A 21,760-nucleotide genomic window follows, 5' to 3' on the forward strand; every position below is an offset into this window, starting at 1 on the left:
CATCATAGTGATGGCATACTGATTCAAAAGCTGAGAAGATTTTGATTGTATCACATTGGCTGCAACACTGGCCATCTTCTGGCTTGTTCTTCAAGTTTGAGAAATAAGCCAGAAGTTTTGTGTATGGCCTGTTCCACTTTAACCAGGGTGGTTATGGAAACAATACTTGTAATGCAAAATTGTCCTGACTTTCTGAGGTATTTATATTGAGCCCTATTATGTCAAACTGTGAGTGAGTAACCTACAGGGTTTGCCATTGTTTTACTTTCTCTTTGCTGTGTGTTTATACAAGATGTGCCAAGTTATGATACTTGGGACTTAGGAATGTGCAAAAGGCCAGTGGTCAGAAGGAAGCTATGCCAGGGAAATCATGTCATTGGCTAACTATAAGTTTCTGTATTTCTCAATGGGCATTTATTTGGAAAGATGAGACTTTGTAATTCAGTCTCAACAAATATTTGTCTTTTTTCCTGAAAAGACTGTGTTTGATACCAATGACTGCAATACCTGAGTTTTGATAGTAACACCAATGTTGGTGTTATTGAATTCAACAATAACTTTAGATAAATATAAAAATAATTCTGAATCTGGAAGCAATCCAGGTGCCCAACAACAGATGATTGGCTAAATAAACAATGATACATCTACACAATGGAAAACCATGAAGTCATTAGGAAAAATGAAGTCATGAAATTTGTTTATACTTGGATGGACATAGAGATTATTATGCTGAGTGAAGTAAGTCAGAGGGAGAGAGATAAACATAGAATAATCTCATTAATTTGTTGGATATAAGGAAAATAAAAGAGTGAGGGGATGATATTCAGAGACAATAGTAATGAGGATTAGAAGAATCAGTCCATGTAGAAAGCTTGCCACAAAGAGCTGAAGAGTAAAGAAGGGTCTACTATGACAGGGATGTGCATGGCACCTCTTTATTAACAGTAGTGCAACCACAATGTTAAAAGAAGGGAGAAAAAGAGAGAGAAAGAGAGAGAGAGCAAGAAATAGAGAGAAAGAGAGAGAAGTAAAATGCCTCCCCCTGAAGCAGTTAGGGAAGGGTGGGTGGGAGAGAAGAGGGCATCAGGGTAAGGGGGAAACTGTTGACATTGGTGATGGGAAATGCCCACTGGTGAAGGTTGTTGTATATTGTATGACTGACTAAATCATAAACAACTTTATTTGTAAAAAATAAAACCATGTAATAAGAACAAACTTATAACCATGGTATTTTTTTTTTTTTGTCTTTGGGTCACACCCAGCAGCACTCAGGGTTATTCCTGGCTCTACGCTCAGAAATCACTCCTGGCAGGCTCGGGGAACCATATGGGATGTCAGGATTCAAACCATTGTCCTTCTGCATGCAAGGCAAAAGCCCTACCTCCATGCTATCTCTCCGGCCCCAACCATGGTATTTTTTAATAATATTTTTATTTAAACACTGTGATTACAAACATGATTGTAGTTGGGTTTCAGTCATAAAAAGAACACCCACCCTTCACCAGTGCAACATTCCCATCACCATCCCTGATCTCCCTCCTCCCACCCCCGCTTGTATTCAAAACAGGCTTTCTATTTCCCTCACTCATTGTCATTGTTATGATAGTTCTCAGTGTAGTTATTTCTCTACCTGCACTCACCATTCTTTGTGGTGAGCTTCATATCATTAGTCAGTTCTTCCAGTTCTCATCTCTGGGAATTATTACAATAATATCTTTTATTTTTCTTAAAACCCATAAATGAGTGAGACTACTCTGTGTGTCTCTCTCTTTCCCTCTGACTTATTTCACTCAGCATAATAGATTCCACATCGGGGCCAGGCGGTGGCGCTAGAGGTAAGGTGCCTGCCTTGCTTGCGCTAGCCTTGGACGACGCGGTTCGATCCCCCGGTGTCCCATATGGTCCCCCAAGCCAGGAGCGACTTCTGAGTGCATAGCCAGGAGTAACCCCTGAGCATCACCCGGTGTGGCTCAAAAACCAAAAAAAAAAAAAAAAAAAAAAAAAGATTCCACATCGATTGATGTATAGAAAAATCTCATGACTTCATCTCTCTTGATGGTTGCATAATATTCCATTGTATATATGTCCCACAGTTTCTTTAGCCATTCATCTGTTGAAGGGCATCTTGGTTGTTTCCAGAGTCTGGCTATTGTAAAAAGTGCTGTGATGAATATAGGTGTGTGCGGCCCACCAGAGACCCTGACCAGCGGGAGAGGCTGGAGACCACAACAGTTATTCACGAGTCACGAAGAGGATTCTGGCCTAAAAGAGAAGAGGGGCTGGGAAATAAAGAGACTCAAGACGAAAGATTCCGACCAAGAGTCCATTTATTATGGGGAAAGGTAGACCTTATATAGTCAGGCCAAACAAAGAGAAAGGGGGCAAGGCTTTCTTGGAATAACTGTAACTTTCCATAGGCACATCTTGTTTTTTCAAAATTAACAAGGTTATACATCATGAGGCTGGCATTCATCAGTCATGAGGTCCACATTGTGTTTGAGCAACAAAGTATAAGATCTAATCTCCGTTTAGGCCCACTAGCCCCTATTTTTACGAGAACATCTTGGTGCCTGTGGTCGACTCCCCTAGTTCTGAGGTATGCAGTAACTCCCTTTTCTTTAGGTCCAAGGGCAAAGGCCACATCTGCTAGCTGCTCAGGCTGGCAGTTTGTGCTAATTGTCACGTAGGCATTTTGACTCAGACTTTCAGAGACTCCATTTTGATTTTAGTAAAAAGGGGCTTTTAGTTATGCCAAACAGTCTCCAACAGGTGTGAGGAAGGAATTTTTGTATTGCATTTTTGTGTTCCTAGGATATATCCTTAGGAGTGGTATAGTTGGATCATATGGGAACTCAATGAGATGGTAACTCATCACTGTTTTGATTTGCATAATAAATTTCCCTGATAATTAGTGATGTGGAACATTTTTATGTGCCTTTTGACCATTTGTATTTCTTCTTTGAGAAATTGTTCATTTCTTCTCCCTATTTTTTGATGGGTTTAGATGTTTCTTTCTTGTTAAGTTCTGTCAGTAACTTGTATATTTTAGATATTAGCTCCTTGTCTGACTGGTATTGAGTGAATAGTTTCTCCCATTCTGTGGGTGGCGCTTGTATCCTAGACACTATTTCCTTTGAGGTGCAGAAACTTCTCAGTTTAATATAGTCCCATCTGTTTATCTCTGTTTCCACTTGTATGAAGAGTGCTGTTTCCGCCTTGAAGATGCCTTAGTCTTGACATCATGGAGTGTTTTACCTATGTGTTATTCAATATTTCTTATGGTTTTGGGTCTGGTATCCAGGCCCTTAATACATTTGGATTTGACTTTGTGGATGGTGTGAGATGGAGGTCTGAGTTCGCTGTTTTGCAAGCGGCTGACCAGTTGCCCCAACACCACTTATTGACGAGGCTTTCCTTGCAAAAAAAAAAAATTGAGGTTATCTTTTCAATAACCCCTGTACTACCATTTTAATGTGTTTCATGAAATGGAATTTCTTGTCTAATTCTTAGTTCTTTAAAGTGGGCCATGAGCTGTTAGTCAGCTGTGAATATGAGCCACAGACTGGAACAACCATTTAGGAGAAATCCAGGCCATTCTTTCTGCCTTTATGTACAGTACAAAATGAACATGAGGATGGCAGAGTTAACTCTTAACTTTGATGTTTGTACTTATGGGTCCACTATTGAATCTTTTATAAAAATGGAGCTGCAGTCCTGAGAAACTCAGTCCTGAAGAGGCCTGGAACTGCCACCACTTGAAGGTACACATCTGTCTCTTGCCTCACAAGTCAGTTAGGTCAACGATTACTTGTACTTTTATTTCAGACAGGGATCAAGCATGACTTGAGGACTGGTGATTCCTGAGAGGGCAGGCTCAGAATGACTGGGGCAGGTGTTCAGGAATCTCCAGAGACTGATTTCATTTGGTTCTTGCTCAGCTCAGGCTTTAGTATGGGTTGTTATGAGACAGAGTTCTATTTTTGACCACAGATATGCTCTGTTCAACTGGCATCATGTTCTTCAGATACCGTATTATGTAAGCTGGGCTCCAAAGTTTGCCTGGCATTCTAAACTAAACTGTGACAATTCCCTGTCACTATAGTCCCTAAAATCCTCCACAGGTGAATAGAACAGCATACTGACTCCTTGAAAGAAAAGTTTTACATTATGCTTAATAACTCTTTGGTGCTCACTGATGAGAAAGTCATGGCTGGTCACTTTGATCAGCTTCTCTCATTCTGTCTTTTGTCTGATTCTGGGATAGATACTGTAGGCCAGGAGAGAAAGCATGAGAAAAGCTTCTGGTGGAAGAGATTAAACTTAAAACAAGTTGTGATGAGGAGCCAGTGATGAAATGCTCATTGCTAATGTCTCTTCTTGACTGTAATCAGGAAAGATTTAGATAGTGACACCCATTGACAAGCAGCTTTGATATATGTGCTCCCACTGAGCCAGGTTTTATCCTAATGTGAGTTCATCAGAGTTCACTGGTGGATTCTCAAAGTTTTCCTGGGAGTAATCATAGAGAAATGGCTTTCAAGCATTGCTCAGAGCCAGAGATCTTTTCCTTTTACTTCTTCCTGAGGGCTGACATTGGGCTTATCCCAAAAAACATAGAGAAAGGGAGACACTAGAAGTTTCTATAGGAAGAATGTTAATTATAAGTTGGGCTTTTTTCAGGGACAAGCAATGAAAATAAACTCTCTGAGTTAGCCTACTTGTTTATGGATGTGTCCACAATAGAACCGTGCTGGTACATGGAAGTCTCTCAGTCATTAATTATGGACAAATAGAAGACAGAGTGTGGGTGAAAAACTTGAAAGACAGGAAATGAATTTTAGAAATAAAAAGAATGAGATCCTGCCGAGTGATCTAGAGAGCAGTAACCAGGTCCTCGTTAATTTCATTGGGACACTTGCTGGAATGAACCTCTCCAAGTATTCTCATTTTGGCAGAGCATCTTGGCTCATAATTCAAAATACAGGGAAGTATATTTGAATATTTTAAGGAAAAAACAGAAGCTATTGTTTATATGCATACACACAGAGGTGTTTATTATAAGGAACTGGCTCACATGATTATGTGGCTACCCTGGCAAATTGGAATTAGAGATCTAGGAGAGAACATACTCTAGTTCAAAGGCATAGGGAGAGCATATCTAGTTCAAAGGTTAGGAAGAAAAATTGTTACAGATGAAGCTCCAAAGCAGTCTGCTGGAAAATTCTCTCTAATTGGGCAGAAGGGTTGGTATTTTCATTCTACTCTGGCTTCCAACTAATTAGGTGAGGCTCACTCATATAGGGAGAGTGATCTATCCCCCCAGTTTAACATTTTAATTTCACTCAAAAATACCCTTGCAAAAAGATAGAGAATAATGTTTTACTAATATCTGTGCTCTGTGACTCAATGAAATTCCATACACAAATGTATCTTCACCAAGCGGGAGCACACAATTTGCTTTTCATGAGTCATATGTCCACCACTCTGAAATGTAGAAGGCACAATTAGGGTCCCAAGAAACTGAAGCAAACCGACAGAACACCTTTGTGATTCAGAAACACCATTTTTGCACTCAGGTCAGTGCACTGAGAAGAGTGTGGCCATTCTGCTTCACTCCACTGCTGCACATTTATTCCAGTACTAAGCTACACCACAACACACAATAAACATTTTCAGACTGGAAATGGACAAGCAAAACAGAAGCCCACCATTCTTAGTGAGTGAAGATGGTAGCAACCTCCAGACCAGAAGACAGTGGTGAAATATAGTGAAAAAAAAAAACTTAACAAAATGAATGGCTTACTAAGAATACTTTAACCAACCAGATTCTCATTCATATTTGAAGGAATGGTACACAACTTCATGGGTAAACATCAGCTCAAAACATCATAGACAAGACAAATCCCCAACACAAGTTTATACAAAAACATGGCACAACATTTCATGACAGTATTCTCTTTCAATGTCAATGTTCTAAATGTAACAATTAAAAGACAGTGGCAAAATGGATTAAAAACTGAATCCAACATTATGCTGCCTGCAAGAAGCTCATTTGAATAGAGGAAACACAGATTCAAAGTTAAAAGTTGGAAGACAATTCTTCAAGGACATAACTCTCACAAAGTCTGGGGATCCATACTAGTAATAGATGACATAGACTTCAGGCTCAAAAAGGTTCTAGGGAGACAGAGAGTCATTTTTTTAATAATCAAGGTATATGTAACATCAAGAATTTATCACACTTTTAAACATATAGACACTCAATAATTGGAGCCAACAAAATAGTATTTAAAACAATTGCTAAAAGACTTGAAAGTAGACATCAGTAGCAACACAGTAGTAGTTGGAGACTTTACCAATGTTATATCACCTCTTGATAGATAAACCAAGCAAAATCTCAACAAAGAAATGCTGGCTTTGAAGAAAGAAATGGAAGAGATGGACTAGTAGATAGAGATATAGGGCTTTTTATCCAACCAAAGATAGTTGGATAACTATCTGCAAGATAGACCACATGCAGGGCTACAAAACATATCTACATAAAATTAGAGGATAGACATGTATCAACTATCTCCTCAGACCATGATGCACTGAAAATAGAAGTGGAATACTAACAGAAATAGAAATAACTTTAACACCTAGAAATTAAACAGCTTACTATTGAACAATCAGTGGGCCAGAGAGGAGATCAAAAGTTTACTGGAAACAAATGAGAATAAGGTCAATGGCAATCAGAATTTGTGGGACACAGAAAAGGCAGTATTATGAGGAACATATTAGATTTGTAAGCATTCATCAGGAAGAAAGAAGGGGTCAACATAAATAATGTGACTGCACTGCTTACGAGGTTGGCAAATGACCAAAAAATATGGGCCCAAAGCAGGCAGGAGGAAGGAAATAATAAAACTTAGAATAGAAATTAATAAACTAGAATCCCCAAAACAATTTAAAAGATCAATGAAAGCAAAAACTGGTTCTTTGGAAAAATAAAACAAATAGGTTCAATAAACCATTAGCAAGACTTAAAGATAACTGTAATAAACCAAATCAGAAATGAAAGGGAAATGTTACAAAAGACACTACAGAAATTCAAAAAATTATCAGAGATTACTTTGAGTATTTTTTTTTTGCCACAAAACAAAAGAACCTAGGAGATGTGGACTTCTTCATTAAATTATTGGACTCCTATAATCACTAAAGGCTGAACCAAGATGATTTGGAATATCTGAATAGACCTGTTGATTAAAATATAAAATATAAAATTCACTGTTGGGTGAGGCTGCCCAGGCACTATATTCCTAACACCTGAGGTGGACGGTCTGATGAAGGGTGGTGGTGGAGAAATAATTCACAAGCAGTCAGTTAAAGTTTCATCGGAGTCAGCTCACTTTATTCTAAGACTCTGTCTTTGTCATGTGCAGCCTCTGAGTCATGTCTGCCTAACTCATCTCTTCTCCTGATGAGCTCTCTACTGGTTCTCTGCTAAGCTTCGTATCCTGAGCAGTTGATTGCTGCTTCTGTTCTGGCTCTCTTCCTTTTGCTGCTCTGCCTTTGCCTCCCCTCACCACAGCACTCTTTTATTTTTTATTTTAAAATAGCCCACCCATCCCAGGTGTGGGTGGGTCTGATTCTCCTGGTGGGATTAACATCTCAAAAAAGGTTAGGGAAACAGGAAGTTGGGGTGGATATCTTACACTCATTTGAGGAAATACTCAAAACAAAAGCTCAGGCCCAGATGAATTCACTAGTAAATTCTTTCAAACCTTTAAAGAAGAATGACTAACCAATTCTTTTCAGACTCTTCCAGGAAACCAAAGAAGTAGAAATTCTCACAGTGTCTATGAGGCTAATATCACTCTGATACCAAAAGCAGACAGAAACTCCACAGAATACGAGAACTACAGGCCAATATCTTTGATTAACAGCAATGCAAAGATTCTCAACAAAATACAAGCAAATAGAATCCAACAATCGAAAAGATATATTCCATGGGGTCAGAGAGATAGCACAGTGGGGAGGGCATTTGTCTTGCATGCGGCTGACCAGGTTTGTTCCCTGGCATCCCGTATAGTTCCCTGAGCCTGCCAGTAGTAATTTCTGAGCAGAGAGCCAGGAGTAACCCCCCAGCACTGCTAGGTGTGGCCCCCAAACCAGAAAACCAAACCAAACCAAACATCCTGGTCATGCAAGGATGGTTTAATATACACAAGTCAATCAACATAATGCACCAAATCAATAAAAGAAAGATAAAAGTAATATAATCATATTAATAGAGACAAAGAAAGCATTTGACAGGACCCAGAAATCATTCATAATAAGAGTCTCAGCAAGATAGTACTTGAAGATAGACATTGAAAACCAATGACCAATATATTCAAAGCCATTTGCAGCCCATTTACTCAATGGGAAAAAAAATTAAAGCCTTTCCTCTATGATCTGGCACATGACAAGATTGCCCATTCTCACCACTTCTATTCAATATAGTACTGGAATTAATTGCCATAGCAATTAAGTAAGAAAAAGGTATCAAGGGCATCCAGATAAAAAGGAAGAAACTCTCACTATTTTGGATGACATGATACTATACTTAGAAAATCCTAAGACTACAAAAAAATAGCTTCTAGAAATCTATTGTTATAGATTTTTATAGAAAAATGACAGGCTACAAAATCAATATGCAAAATTCCATGGCTTTCCTATATTCAAAACAAGAGGGAAAAAAGAGGTATTACGAAAAAATTTCATTCACAATTGTGCCTCAGAAAATCAAGTACCTGAGAATCAATTTATATATCAGCACCTTTTATAATCACATTTGCAGTGAAAGAAAGTAGGGTCTTTCCTAGTTAAATGGGTTTTTGTTAGCAGCGTGAAGCATTCCCTTCGTGCCCCCTAGTGGAATCTTATTCACTATTGTCATGTACTTAAGTAGCTATGCCTGTCTATCTTTCCCTTTCTTCCTCCTCTATCCCCCTTTTTTCTTTTTCTATATTTCCTATTCCTAGACTACAAGATTTGGTGAACCATTTGATGTAAAAGCTAAAAATTCACTCATGCTTCCTTGCAAGATTTACAGATATTTGCTCATGCCAGGTGCTGTTCAGGAAGTATCTAACATAGGAGCAACATGACCTCCCTTTTTTTCCTGCTGCTAAAGGTTAAGACAGATGAGCAAACAGCCAGCAGCAACAGTGATGGAGGCCATGTGGGAGAAAGTGTAAGAAACAATGGAACCCAACTGCAGTCATATTTATAATCACAGTGTTTAAATAAAGATATTTAAAAAAAAAAGAAACAATGGAGCCACTTCTTTTTTTGGGTGGGGAGTTTTTGGCCACACCCATTAGTGCTTAAGGGTTCCTCCTGGCTCTGCCTTCAGAAATCACTCCTGGCAGGCTCAAGGGACCATATGGGATGTCAGGAATCAAACCCAGGTCCATCCTGGCTCTGCTGTGCGCAAGGCAAACACTTTACCACTGTGCTATCTCTCAAGACCCATGGAGCCACTTCTTAGGTTGAAAACCAATGACCAATTTTGAGAAAAATCATGATATATAGAGAGACATTGTTTGGCCTAAAAGGTGGCATGAATTGAGAACATAAGCAGATGGAGTTTAGATTTGATGCAGAAGTTAGTAAGAGAAATTCTTTAAGAAGAATGATGACATAAGATTTTTGTTTTAATAAAAGCATGTGGATCTTAAAATCATAACAAAAGAGACAGCCATTGAGATGGACCATTGATTTATGTATACCAAGTTCAGACAGCATTCAACTGGTGGATGTTAAAAGGAGTTAAAATGAATGACCAGGACGGTTGTCTGAGAGGTATGACAATTGCCTTGCATGTGTGAGGCCTTCAGTTTTATTCCCAGTATTGTATAAAACAACAATAAAAATCACAGTGGTTTCAGTGGCTGGGAAGATAATTAAAGAGCTAGAGTACACGACTTGCATGTGGGGTTAATTAACAGCACTACATGCTCCAGGAGCACAGTGCAAGAATATTGTCCAAAAAATCAACTCCTAAATGGGGATTAGAGGGCAGTGGGAGAGACAGCATAAGGATTACTGACATAAGGGTTATTGTATATGGTCCTCTACATACCACCAAAGGTTATTCCTGAGCACAGAGCCAGGAATATTCCCTGAACACTGCTGGGTGTTTTTGGTCTTGGCTTGTTTGTTTTTGGTCACTCCTGGTGGTGCTCAGAGTTGACTCCTGGCTCTATGTCTGGAGGTCACTCTTTGTAATGTGAGGTAAATGTAAAATGATGGGGCTGTATCCTGGACCGGCAGTATGAACATAGCATAAGAGCTCTCTCTTTGGTCCTAAAAAGGCTTTCATGTGCTTTTACAGTTAAATGTGAAATAAACTATAAGAGGCCAGGCCAGCACTGGATCTTCTCTAAGGAAATCCCATTTTTTTTCCATTGTCCCCTACCATGCACCCCCATAGACCATATTACTTGGCCCATTCAGAAATGGTGCTGCCGGGATTCTTGGCAGAATGTTTGTGTCCATGGTACTGGATGTGCCCTGTGGGTAGTTTGGACTCACCCACAAAGGGATCAAAAGAGCCTCTGTGGATCATGACTCTGTACCTTTTTCTTAGAAAGTTCATAGTGGTGCTTTCACCACATCACATGAATCACCATGACCTACCACTGCAGGTGTGTGTTCCTGTCCTTGTTCTGATTTATTGCTCCTCTTCAGGCTAGTCCAGTATGTAAGAAGTCAGCGATATCACAGAAGGGAGAAGCAACTGGCTGAGAAAATGGCCAAGCTGTTCCAGGAGAAATGCCATCTCATTGATCGCCTGTACACCATGAAGGAAGTGTATAGAGATGCAGACTGGCCTGGAGGAGTCCCAGCTACAGAACCTGGCTGAGAGTGACCACAGCACGGTGTGCATTAACTTATCCAGGAGATGCAAGGTCACTGCCTTGGTCCGAGGTGTGGCTGAAGAGATACACCACTGGTTGAGCCTGGAGGAACAGATGGTAGAGATGCTGCAGGAATTTAAGACTCTGGAAGTGTTCATAAGGAAGACCTTTGCCAAACTGCCTGGAGGCCCAGAGCTAATTCCTCAAGGATCGCTTCTAAAGAGCAACCTTGGATTTTAAAGTGGTTTGGCTCTCTCCCCTCTTTTCAGGCTGAACTTTCAGGCTGTGTTCAATCCCACTGTCATCATGACGGACTGGAGGTCAAAGTTGATAGATACTGGGGAGTCCTCCCACCCCTAATCCTGGGACTCTAGCACTTACAACTTCATGTGCTAAACACAACTGTCAACCATCCCATCCATAAGATGATCCTAGTTCTGTGTCTAATAATTTGAGGGGCTCCTAGTCACCTTCAATTATTGTACTGGTGGCACTCCAGAATCCATGGGGCCTGAGCACCATTCTGTTGTGAGACCAGAGCATGGGTGCATTCTGCATACTTTGTCCATCATTAACTGGGTGGTCCTAGATCATCTGTGCTTAACTCAGGATTTTTTCCACCCATCTCCCCTCTGAAGGAGAAAACATATTCTTGAATTTTTGAAATACTAGAAACAATAGGACTTCTATTATTCAAAAATTGAGTTATCTCATATGCAGAGAAGTTTCTCCATCTCTTCATTTTATATCTTTAAGTCATAGAATTCAGGTTAATTTTGGTATATATGGTAAAATTGGTGACTGGTAAAATTGTTGTTAATAAAGTTTAATAGCATATTAAACTGAAGGCGTACAAATTATAAAAATAAAAAATAAGGCAGAGTTATTTCATTTGATAGTTCCAGGGACTTTGCACAATAAGACCGAACTTATTTCCCAAGAGTGAAATGGGGAGATGTTACCAGGAGAAAGGGAAATGGGCCCTGGGAAGTTGCAAGACCCCTGGCAATGTTGTAAAGGGTCTTACATCATCACTTGCTCCTCTATGGGTTCACATCCAAACACTTTGCTTTATTTGGCTTCTTCCAGTTCCTCTATGTTTAAAATTCTTTCACCTCTTCATATGTCCTAAGTCTGTTATCTGCTCTGATTCTTGCTCTTGGAGGTTTGTGCTAATGACTCAGCACTCGAATACTGGCTCACTCTGTGAAGGACCAGCCTCCTCCTCCATTGTGTAGGGTACTCACAATGCATCTCTTGTGAGAATTGGGCTCCATTGTGCTTGGGACCTTTTCCTCCTCCTTCATTCTTTACCCACTAGAGGCGCCAGATAACAATAGCTATTACTATGTACCTTTGTGGAATTAAAAAGATGCATCTTTTTTTTTTAATCTTTATTTAAACACCTTAATTACAAAATATGATTATAGTTGGGTTTCAGTCATATAAAAAACACCCGCCTTCACCAGTGCAACATTCTCATCACCAATGCCCCCTATCTTCCTCCTCTCCACCCCCCTCTGCCTGTATTTGAGACAGGCTTTCTACTTCCCTCATTCATTCACATTGTTTTTTTTTTTTTTTTTTTTTTTTTTTTTTTGTGGTTTTTGGGTCACACCCGGCAGTGCTCAGGGGTTATTCCTGGCTCCAGGCTCAGAAATTGCTCCTGGCAGGCACGGGAGGACCATATATGGGACGCCGGGATTCGAACCGATGACCTCCTGCATGAGAGGCAAACGCCTTACCTCCATGCTATCTCTCCGGCCCCCCATTCACATTGTTATGATAGTTGTCAGTGTAGTTATTTTTCTAACTGCACTCACCACTCTTTGTGAGCTGTATCTTCCAGCCCTCATCTCTTTTGTCTCAGAATTATTGCAAAAATGTCAAAAAGATGCATCTTTAAATATATATATATTTGGGGCCATACCCAGTGATACTCAGGGGTTACTCCTGGCTATTCACTCAGAAATTGCTCCTGTCTGGGTGGACCACCACTCTGGACCCCTAAAGATATTTTTAAAAGTTAATCTTCTAGGGGCCAGAGAGATAGCATGGAGGTAGGGCATTTGCCTTGTATGCAGAAGGACAGTGGTTCGAATCCCAGCATCTCATATAGTTCCTGGAGCCTGCCAGGAACGATTTCTGAGCGCAGGGCCAGGAGTAACCCCTGAGTGCTACAGGATGTGACCCAAACCCCTCTCCATCAAAAAACCCAGTTAATCTTCTATTCATTAGTGTCAGATAATGTGTCAGTATTTTGTAAGAGATGTCTTAGATACAAAAACATGGTCACAGTCAGAAAAAATGTATTGTGTTCATCATGTGAATGATGTCTCCTTGCTCAGTGCAGTGTACAATATGTCTAACTATACATGGCAGGCCTCAACTATCAAGGGAAGGTGAGGCCACCAAAGCCCAGAAATTACAACTTCCTCAATGTTCTTGTGAATGGTATGAGTGTATGGGGGGTAGGGAAAATAAAAGGGGTATTTCTTTTCTTTGAGTTCTGACCTGAAGCAGGCTGCTAATTAGACCCAAGACAGCACCTAACATTGGCAAGTCCACCGTAGTCCCCAAGAAACCACTTTTGGGAATTAATTACCATGACTGAAAGGATTCCTAGAGATACATAGCAGACCTGAGTAGCAGGAAAGAATATGTGTGTGCTGGGATACTTCTGACTCTGCATTCAAGGATCACTCATAGAGGGCTCAGGGTATATGAAATGCTGGGGATTAAATTCTTATCAGCCACATGCAAGGCAAGCATCCTACCTGCAGTACTATCACTTGGGCCCCTGTTCTGGTCCTTGGAAAACACCCTGTGTAAAGAAAATGGGCCATTCCCAGTTTTGTGCTTTGTTGCCCCCTGTGCTGTTCCAGGGACCATGCATGCTATGTCCAAGGTGAACCCAGGGCCTCTGCATTTAAAACATGTGCCCAATCCATTGAGATCTCTCTCTCTCTCTCTCTCTCTCTCTCTCTCTCTCTCTCTCTCTCTCTCTCTCTCTCTCTCTCTCTCTCTCTCATTTTTTTAAAAACATGTTTTTAGTTGGACTCCGCCTCGGATCCATGTCACTGCTGAAACTGTCCCAGCAGGGAACTTGTGTCTGACCTGTTCTGCTTGGCACCAGCCCCTGCAGTCTGCAGGCTATAGCTCTCCAACTCACATAGCCCATTCCAGGCTCTCAACTGACTGATGGGTCTGCATGCATTACATATGTACTGTCTGGGATTTACCACCAGGTAGGGTCTTGGTTTTGTGCTCCTTAGTCAGTGTGGGCTTGTGATGGTCATTTCTACTTTAGATCTCAGACCCTAACCTTTCTGTAAGTCAGATTTCAGTACTGAATGAAAATTTCAGAACTTCCTTTGAGATGTTCTGCCTCACAGGACAGTGAAGTTAGGAGACAGACAGCTGTAAAGCCCCTGACTTGGAGGGGTGTACTTTAGTAAACTCTTCATGAGGATGGTGGGAGATCAATTTGTGAGTGCTGTAATGCTCAGAGGACACCGATTGTGGTTGGCACAAAGGCAGGTTAAGTCCTATTACTGGACTTGGCTTGGGGTCATAGGAAAGGCTTGAGAGAACTGCAATGTTTTTCCACCTTTGCAAACACTGAACAATGGCTAGCAGTTAACTTGAGAGAAAATGAACGCCCACCTTGCTGGTTTCTATTACTTGCAGCAGGCTGAAATTCCTTAGTGATGAAGAAAAAACAAGATTCAAGTGAACTAAAAATAAGAGAGAAGCTTTCTGTAGGTAAATGCATCAGGTTTGTCCTGTGTCCCTAAGCCAATAACATGGACCCCCAAGGCCCAATGTTAAGGCAGGACCTCGGTGCTTTGATCATCACCTCTTTCAACCCCAATACTCTTGTCTCTGCAATCCTGTGTGCCATTCATATTCTATTCTGCCTCATCATGTGGGCTATGACAATTATGAACATGGAAAATTTTCAGCATCCACAGCAGAGTTTATAGCATGAGGGAGTAGGAATCACTTCAACTTTGGGAACAAGGCCAAAACATCCTTTAGGCCTCTTAGGAGTCTGACTGATTATTTACAAAGCAAAGGGAGCAAAATATACATCTAGGAGATGTCAGGACTTACGGAGAGCCCAGGTAACTCCCTTCTGTCTAATTTCCCACAGCATGACTTGGACGTTTTGCTGTAAATGAGGGACAGTGCCAACTAAGAAAGTCAGGGGTTTATTTGTACAGAAAATGTTAGGAGGGAGGAGTCCAGGACTGGCATGATGGCTCTGAAAAGTAGCAGGCATAAATTCCTGTCTCTTGATAGGTGGTACCTGGTATCAAGCTTTCAAGACTACTGTCGGGCAATTAGCTATTGTATCCCAGCTTGGACTAGATTTGGAAAGAAGCAGATATGGTCTCGAAGACTCTTGAGGCACATCACTGTAACTGGTGACAGTATGCTCAAGAAACTTCAAATGGGATTCACTTTATTGAGTGAGTGATCATTCCATCCATCTATCCATCCTCACATTGTCAGAAATATGATTTCCATTACTCATCACAGAATTCTGTTTCTAAAGAAAAGATAATAGACTCTAGGCAGGCAACAGCCTTATAATGTCTAGAAATTCCATTTTGGTAGCAAATTCCATGATTTATAAAGGATACTGAGACTTGGAGCTTGGGGGCAAGGGGAGACCTCAGCTAGTGCTTGGGAGACAATCAGGGCTCCACCTGGAACTGCTTAGTGGGCCACATGATGCAAGGGATGTGTCCCAGGATCTGGCATATACAGGACATGTGCTTTATCACATCTTACTTCAAGACATGCTTTAAAATAATCAGAACAAGAGGCCCAAAAGAATAGAGGGAAGCCTTTTGCCTTGAGCACTGCTGACCCTGGTTTTATTTGTAGCACATATATGGCCCCCCTGAGCACCTCCAGGAGGGATTCTCTGAGCACAGAGCCAGGAATGAGCCCTGAATATTGCAGGGTATGGCTCAAATCATCACACACACACACACACAAGCATAAGCACACATGCACACATGCGTGCGTGCACACCACACATTCCTCAGGGAGGGTGGTTACTTCAGCCTCTTCTTGCTGGCAGAACTCAGGGATCTAGTGGCCACTCCTAGTGAGCTATGTTTATATAATAGCAAACAACTAGAAAGAATGCAGAACAACGTGAAGTTAGTTAAGTAAAAAAGGAAAAGACAGGAGAACATCATGCAGGTTGCCTCATGTTCTTCCTGTGCCCCACCTCCAACAAGTGGCCCCTCAACTTTGTGCTCTATCATACTTGATTTTCACTGTGGCCCCTTTGGACTATCTGTGTGTGTGTGTGTGTGTGTGTGTGTGTGTGTGAGTGTGAGTGTGCAAAGAGGGCCATGTAGTCTCCAGTTGAGAAAGGAGCTCTCCAAAATCTTTTATATTTTTTAAAAACCTACCAGAATGCTAGATAAATATTGTTTAGATGTGTGTTGACTAAGAGAAACTATAGAAAATGAAAACATGAGATCGTTGAATGTCAGAATCAGCTTCTGTACAGAGGGATCTGGCAGAGGTTTGGAGACTGGAGCTTCTTCATTGAGAGTTGCATGTTTCTAAGGGGCTAAGGGAAATGTTAAGGAGTACCTGGGAGAACAGATGTTAGAACTTTTCACGAAAAGATAAGAACTGAACAGGTTGCAATCTGAGGGCAAGTGTGAGAAGGACTAAACTGATGTGCTCTAGAGATAGCAAGGAGACTTTTCAAGTTCAGTTATTTTGGGGGCTGGGGCACACCCACCTGTGCCCAGAGGTTACTCCTGCACTCAAGAATTACCCCTGGTTGTATGTACTCAGGCGACCATATGGCATGCCTGAAATCCAACCTGGGTTGATCATGTGCAAGGATAAGTGCCTTATCCTCTGTACTATCTTCCTGGCTGGCCCCTGTGAGTTCAGATTTGATACCAGATGGAAGGATATAAAAACTTCCCCACTGAGATTTTAATGACAAACTGGCTCTCTTGTGCTGAGGTCCAAAAATATGGCATCTGTGCAGTTGAAAAAAAAACACAACAAAACACTCAAACAAAACAATTTAATTTATGGGTTATTCTTAGTTTATAGTGATCTGGTTAAATGGAAAAAACCAACTTAAACCCTTTCTGCAGGAACACAATCTCAGCAACAACTTCTGATTGTCTATAGATTCATTTCCAAGTTCAAGTTAAAAAAAACATTTTAAGGGGCCAGAGTGATGGCGCAGCAGTAGGGTGTTTGCTTTGCATGCAACTGACCCAAGATGGACTGAAGTTTGATCTCCTGGCTTCCAATATGGTCCCCCAAGCCAGAAGTGATTTCTGAGAGCATAGCCAGGAGTAACCCCTGGGCATCACCAGGTGTGACCCCTCAAAAACAAACCAAAACAAAACATTTTTAAAGGAGGGTGGCAGAGTAAATGAGGCCTATGCCTGAAAGTCAGAGAATATTGGGGGTAGGTTAGGAGACTTGATCAATGGGATCTTTTCTCTTTTGGGGGAGAATGGGGGAGGGTTTAGGTCACACACAGTGCTACCTGGATTTATTTCTGTTCTTTGCTTGAGTGATTAAGAGTGATTCTTGGTGGTACTTAGAGAACCATATGTGGTGCCAGGATTCAAATCAGGGTCAACTACATGCAAGGAAGTGCTTTACCTGCTATACTATCTCTCTGGTACTTGGTCTTTTTTGGTAATGGATAGTACTTTGTTTTTAGAAGTGGTGCTAGACAGTTAACACATATAAAAATAGGGGCCAGAGTGATAGCACAGCAGTAGGGCTGTGCTTGCACACTACTGACTTGGGATAGATCCAGGTTCTATCCCTAGCATCCCATATGGTCCCCTGAGTCTGCCAGGAGTGATTTCTGAGCACAGAGCCAGAAGTAACAACTGAGTGCTACTGGGTGTGGCCCAAAAACAAACAAAAAAGAGAAAATTAATCCTGAAATTATACCCTATATTATAAACTAGTGATAAATAAATGAAAACATTTCAAATAATCAGTAACAAACACAGACCTTAAAGACATTGCATATTGGAATGATTGGATGTAAACTATAAAACAGACATTGCAAATGCTTAAATAAAAATCACATCAAAATTTGATTGGAAAAGAGGTTGTAAGAAGTCAAGTTAATCTAAAGGAAACAAATATAATTTCTGACTATATAAGTCAGAACAAACATAGACTCAAAATCAAAGGTTGGAGGAAAATCATCTAAACAACTCCCTTAAAAAAGCTGGAGTGGCCATACTGGTATCTGATGACATAAACTTTAGACTCAAAAAGCTATATGGGACAAAGATGGACATTTTGTACTAATCAAGGGATATGTACAACAGGGGGAAATCACACTTCTAAACATATATGCACCCAATAAGGGACCAGCAAAATATTTAATAGAATTGTTGACAAATCTGAAAGAAGACATCAATGTCAACACAATAATAGTGAGAGACCTCAACACTGCCCTGTCACCCCCTGGTAGAGGTGTTAGGCTGAAACCCAACAAGAATATACTAGCTCTGAAAAGAGAAATGGAATAAAGTGGACTAGTTTATATAGGACACTCTATTCCCAGAAGAAATCTGGATACACATTTTTCTAATACACATGGGTCATTCTCCAGGATACCTCATGCTGGCCCATAAAATATATCTCTATAAAACCAAGAAGATAGAAATTGTAAAGACAATCTTCTCAGATCACAGTGCATTGAAACTAGAAGTGAACTACAAAGAAGAACTACACAGAAGAAAAACTTCAACACCTGGAAATTAAACAACAGCTCACTACTGAACAACCAGTGGATCAGGGAGGAAATCAAAGAGGAATTCAAAACTTTCCTGAAAATAAATGACAAGGAAGACACAAATAATCAGAATTTATGGGGCACAGCAAAAGCAATACTAAGAGGAAAATTTATTGCTTTGCAAGCACATATCAAAAAGGGGCCTATATAAAAAGCTTAATGACACAGTTTAAAAAATTAGAAGATGATAAACAAGAGGAACCAAAATTAGGTAGGCAGAAGGAAATAACAAAGCTTAGAGCAGAAATCAATGAAAGGGAAATCAATAAAACAATCTGCAAGATCAACGAAAACAAAAGTTGGTTCTTTGAAAAAATAAACAAGATTGATAAACCACTAGCAAAACTCACAAAGAAAAGGAGAGGGAGAAAAACTTAATAAACTTGATAAGAAATGTAAAAGTGTAGATCACTACAGATACTCCGGAGATTCAAAGGGTAATCAGAGACTACTTTGAGAAACTCTATGGTGACCTTTATTAGCATGGTATTGAAATAAAGACAGACCCTCAGATCAGTGGAATAGACTAGAATGAGCAGTAAGAGAATGTGCCCAGATATACAATTAATTAATTTTTGATAAAGGGGCAATCAATGCAAATGGAGCAAGAAAAGCCTCTTTAATAAGTGGTATTGGCACAACTGGTCAGCCACTTGCAAAAAAGCATACTCAAACCTCCATCTAACACCATGCACAAAGGTCAAATTCAAATGGATTAAAGACTGAAACCATAAGGTATATAGAAAAACACAGGTAAAACATTCCATGACATTGAGACTACAGGCATCTTCAAGGAGGAAACATCACTTTCCAAACAAGTGGAAGCAGAGATAAACAGATGAGATTATATTAAGCTGAGAAGCTTCTGCACCTCAAAGGAAATAGTGTCTAGGATACAAAAGCCACCCACTGAATAGGAGAAACTATTTACCCAATACCCATCAGATAAGGGAATAATATCGAAAATATACAAGGTACTGACATAACTTTACAGGAAAAAAATATTTAACCTCATCGAAAAATCGGGAGAAGAAATGAACATACACTTCGTCAAAGAAGAAATACAAACGACACATGAAAAAATGCTCCACATCGCTAATCATCAGTGATGCAAATCAAAACAACAATGACATACTTCCTCACACCACAGAGATTGGCACACATCACAAAGAACAAGATGTGTTGGCAGGGATGTGGACAGAAAGGAACTCTCAGTTACTGCTGGTGGGAATGCCATTTCATTCAGCCTTTATGGAAAACAAAAATTGTTTTTTTGTTTGTTTGTTTTTTGGGCCACACCCGGCGGTGCTCAGGGGTTACTCCTGGCTATCTGCTCAGAAATAGCTCCTGGCAGGCACGGGGGACCATATGGGACACCGGGATTCGAACCAACCACCTTTGATCCTGGATCGGCTGCTTGCAAGGCAAACGCCGGTGTGCTATCTCTCCGGGCCCCGGAAAACAAAAATTGAACTTCTATATGATCCAGCTATACCACTCCTAGGAATATAACCAAGGAATAAAAAAACATGATACAAAAATGGCTTTCTTACATCTATATTTATTGCAGCACTATTTATAATAGCCAGACTCTGGAGTCAACCAAAATGTCCTTCAACAGATGAATAGCTAAAGAAACTGTGATACATATACACAATGGAAATTATGCAGCCGTCAGGAGAGATGAAGTCATAAAATTTTCCTATACATGGATGTACATGGAATCTATTATGCTGAGTGAAATAAGTCACCACATAGAGTGGTGAGTTTAGTTAGAGAGATGGCTAAATTAACTATAATGACAATGTTAATGAGTGAGAGAAGTAGAATGCCTATCTGGAATACAGGCAGGGGGTGGGGAAGAAGGGAGATGAGGGCTTTGGTGGTGGGAGTGTTGCACTGGTGAAGGGGGATGTACTTTTTTATGACTGAAACCCAACTACAATGATGTATGTAATCATGGTGCTTAAATAAAGAAAAAAATTAAAAAAATTCTGACTACATAAAGACAATAGTAAGTGAAAAAAATCCAAGAAGGTATTTAAAAAAAACAATTACCATTATGCAAATTAGAGAGACAAAAAGATGCATACATAGAGAGAGGTAGCAAGATTTGGAGGTAAATGAAGAGAATCGAATAGATGTCCATCATATTTTCAGAGACAGCATCACTGAGATTGTGTTCAAATAGACAGTGATGGAAAATTTTTTATTTTTGATAAAGGTACTTAATTCATATGTAGGGAAATCCCTCGAAATCCTGGGGCCTACAATAGAATCATCTAAACTCTAGTTGAGAAACACTATTAAAGGATGAATTTGAGGAAGAGAAAGTAGTTTCAAGAGTTATAAAAAAGAATGAGGGTGGAGCGATAACACAATAGGTAGGGCACTTGCCTTGCATACTACAACCTGGGTTTGATCCCTGGCATCCCATATGGCAGGGATGGCGAACACGCGGCTCTCCGGCCGCATGCGGCTTCCAGCCAAAATGAATGCGGCTCTTTGCCTTTTCTCATTATTTCGTATACTGTGGCTCTTTGCCAAGTTTGGATTTTGTTCTGCTGCTTCTGAGGAGGGACCTCTGAGAAGAGATCTTCGCGCGGAGTCCCGCCCCCAGGCTGCAGCATCCTGTCTCCCATCCCTCAGAGACAACTGCACGGGCCAGCGAGCAGGGGACCCATGTGTCGCATGTTGGGTCACATCTTGCCGTTAGTTCTTAGTGTGGAGGACGCAGCACACCCTCACCATCACTGCAGGGTTTTTACCCTCATTCAAATGGCAAAATACAATATGTGTTGAATAGATTATTGTTAAAATTAGATGCTTTTGTGTGAGTGTTTTGGCAGGTCACTGCGTGGTGTGGCACTCTGACTCTCACAGTTTAATATTTTGGCTCTTTGTGTCGAACTTGTTCGCCATCCCGGCCATATGGACCTCTGAACACTGTCATGAGTGATTCCTGAGTGCAGAGCCAGAAGTAACTCCTGAGCATCACGGTGTGACCCTAAAACAAACAAACAAAAAAGAATGATAAGCAAAGAGA

This window comes from Suncus etruscus, chromosome 1, assembly GCF_024139225.1.
Source record: "Suncus etruscus isolate mSunEtr1 chromosome 1, mSunEtr1.pri.cur, whole genome shotgun sequence".
NCBI classification, from domain to species: domain Eukaryota; kingdom Metazoa; phylum Chordata; class Mammalia; order Eulipotyphla; family Soricidae; genus Suncus; species Suncus etruscus.